Raw genomic sequence first — 3,696 nt, 5'->3', positions numbered from 1 at the left:
ACTTTAACTGCCATTGGAGAATACTGCACAGGCTGCTGATGAACACATGCCAATAAATTGTATACACATTATAAATTCACTGACATTTTAGGCTGAAATTTACATTTTGGCCAGGAAGATAAAGAAAGCTGTTTTTGCCACATGCCCAGGAATTTCCATTAACTTTTAAAATCAGTTAATGTTGTTCATAAGCTATACCCAGAAGTTTTCTATACGAAAGTGAGAAATTTTTAACCTGTTTTACAATCACGCAAAAATACGAAAAGAATATTCACATGCAATACTATAGGATCATTACTTCCTTTGTGGTTGTTGGGTCTAGAATCAATGTGATGTTCAGACTCCAACATTAAAGTAGTTCTGAGTTTCATATACAGAGCAAAGTTAGCTGCTAATAACATTCAAGTAAATGTTAGAAAATAAAAAAATAAAGATTTTCTTACTTATAACGCTTAAAACCCACAAAATCTGTATTAATGTACTCATTGTAATTTGTCAAATTCTTAAACGGATTACAAAAAGCCCCCAAACCTTTGATACATGTTGGTTTGCTGATGGTTGACTTTGATCCTAATCCTAACTGACCCCAGCTGTTACTGCCAAACATGTAAAGCCTATTATTTCCTAGTGGGAGGGAGAAAGAAACAACAAATTATTGTTCATATAAATGAGATAAATTAATCATAAGAACACAAAAATGATATACTTTGTCAAAGAGTAGGAAACAGGAGCAAGTTACCTTGTTCATCCATGTGCAGCAGATTGCATTAGGTGTAGAGAGTAACTAAGATTATATGGCAACACTTTTTATTATATTGAAATAGATTCCAAAAAAGTTGTATATGTAGAAAAATCACTTAACGATATACTAAGGTAACTTAAAATTGAAAATATTCTCTTGACTCAATTTGTGAGAATTTTCAGACAAGTAAAAAAAAAAGCCACTTTCTACATATTTTCAACACATTTAACACATTATGTCTGTTCTCAATATATGCGATAACAAAAATATTTAAGTAGTTTTATAAACAAGTAAAGAATGTTCACATGAAATACTGTAGGATCATCACTCCCTCTGTGGTTCCTGGGTTTAAAATCAATGAGATTTTTACAAACAAACATATTTTTTTAAATATTGTATTTTATGTGTACGAGTGTATTGTTTGTCTGTAGGTAGGTGTACCCATGTCGTGCAATGCCCAAGGAGGTCAGAAGAGGGCACCAGATCCCTTGGAACCAGAGTTACAGATGGTGTCAGCCTCCATGTACATCCTGGGAATTGAACCCAGGTCCTCTGCAAGAGCAGCCACTGCTCTTAACTGCTGAGGCATCTCTCCAGCTCTTAGACAAACATATTTTTAAGCAATAAAAAACAGACTTTTAAAATGTCATTATTTTTCTTGCCCCTTTATTATCTTTCTTGCCCCTCTTGCTGATTCTGTTAAGTGTAAAGAGTTCCTAAGATTAGACAGCCAACAGTTTTTTTTATTAAGCACAGCACGTCTATAATATTTAGGATTCTCTAAGAATTACTGTCATCTTTGTGGACTGTAATACTAACCTGTAACGATAGCAGTATGCTCATCTCCACATGAAAGACATACAGGAATGTCATTTTTAAACCAGAATTTGCTAGGAATATTTTCAGCAAATTTTGTTTTTCCAAATGTAAAAATAGCACCTGTATCTGCAAATATAAGACAGTTTTTATTTAATAACTTTAACTTTGTTGTCTTCTATTAAAACACATTTTCAATAATACACATATAAACCCTTTTCTCATGAAACCCTTGAGTCTGTGAACACAGTTTAAGCTTTCCTTCTTTCACCTTAATCCATTCCTACTCCTCAGACTTCATTCTAGTTTCAACTATGACATCTGTTAATTTGAACTTATGCTATTCATTTACTGATATGAAGTAAAAATACACAACCACAAGGAAAGCAGTCACCCATTACTACAGTTCTGCTGTTATGATTCCTGAATGAGCCAGTACCATGTGTGCCTTCTACTCACTCTGACTAATACCTCATAGTCTGGCCCCTGACTGAGGGCTTTTTCACAGTAGACCAACACAGCACTTAGATTCTTCTTAGCATCACAAGACATTCATAGGGGAGGACTTACATAAGTCATTTGGATTTTTTAGTACAGGTTTTTCAATGAATCTCCAGTATTCTCATACAAGGAAGGAATATTAGCACACATGCTAAACTCTTTCTGCTATTCTAGGGGCGGGATAGACAGAAACAAATTATTTACTTTTAAAATTAATTTTTAAAAAATTATTAATTTTGTATTGTCTTCTCACTTGTAGTATGGGAAGCTATTAAAAGGCTTTAAAGTAAATTATGGGGCCCAGAGATGGCTCCGATGGTAAAGGGGCTTACTGCCAAACCTGCTGACCTGAGTTCAATTCCCAGAACCCACATGGCAGAAGGAGGGAACAGACTCCAGAAAGTTGCCTTCTGACATCCACATGTAGCATGTGAGAGTGCAAGAACACACACACACAGAGAGAGAGAGAGAGAGAGAGAGAGAGAGACAGAGAGAGAGAGAGACAGAGACAGAGACAGAGACTAAAAAAAGTTAATGGAAATTATGTACACATTAGAATTCTTATTCTAATAATTAACAACATAATCCTGAACAAATCACTCTGCCAAACCTTAATTTTCTCCTTTAAGGACTGTGGTCTTTACTGAACAGTGTTTAAATACCGGTGCTTTTTATATATCCTGAATCTAGAACAGGTAAAAACAGATTTGCTGTATACAATCTAGTAACAATACTCTAACACATCACACATTGCTACACTAATCTGCCTTTTATACCTAAGGAATCCAGTGCAGAGCTTACAATTCCCAACGTTAGCTCATAGCTGTCAACTCCTATTACAAAAATTGGAAGTGCTTAATGGTTTCTCAGAATTATGCGATATACAGAAGTTATATAGCAAACACTTACGCACTACTTAGCAATCTCTCTGATCAAACTATTATCCAAATGCTTATTGATCAATACTGTTTTCTCTATTCCAAACTTATTTTGACTGTAGACTGTCTTTCCCACTCATATACCTTGCACAAGGCAATCCTTTAATAAGTCTGATCTAATTCTCACAGAAAGTTCCCTCTTATACACATGTATATTTATAACTGTTTCCAGGTCATCATAATGACAAGTAGGTAGCCACACACAACTTTCTACATTTTCAGGATTAAAGATAGCAGACTACCCAAGCCCTAAACACAAAAAGACTTTCGTTTTCCAATTTCAATGGAGTAGAACTAAGAATCCAGTTTATGGATCAAGTACAAAACAGACCACGGTTCTGGAAGATTGGAGGAGATGGATGTTTAGATTTAACATTCTTAAACTGTCGTGACTTGATCTGAGTTGGCACACTTTTCTTCTTGGACCAGTAACATTTTCAAAAGACCAAACCTTGTCTTCAAGACCTAACCTTCAAAAGACCACCTCCCAGTAAATATTTAAACACACATCGCCCCAAAGAGAAAGACCCAACCTTCTGTGAAAATTCCAAAGAAAACATAATGGACATAAGTATTAATAATATATACCAATATGCAAGAGGCTAAGGTTTTTCTATGGAAAACCTTTAGAAAACTATTGTGAGGTAAAGCAGTTCAACTTAATAATTGGCAGTGGGGAGGCCAGGCACAAGGTTTCCC

At 35.1% G+C, this 3,696-nt stretch overlaps 1 pseudogene; it reads right to left on the bottom strand.

The window, feature by feature from the left end:
* Window positions 1-8: 8 nt before the first annotated feature.
* LOC103734772 overlaps window positions 9-3,696 on the bottom strand; it is a 16,862-nt pseudogene continuing 13,174 nt past the window's right edge.

Source organism: Nannospalax galili, unplaced genomic scaffold, assembly GCF_000622305.1.
Source record: "Nannospalax galili isolate Female #2095 unplaced genomic scaffold, S.galili_v1.0 scaffold7377, whole genome shotgun sequence".
Classification (NCBI taxonomy): domain Eukaryota; kingdom Metazoa; phylum Chordata; class Mammalia; order Rodentia; family Spalacidae; genus Nannospalax; species Nannospalax galili.
Note: the sequence above shows the minus strand (reverse complement) of the source record. Positions and strands in the feature narration are given on the sequence as shown.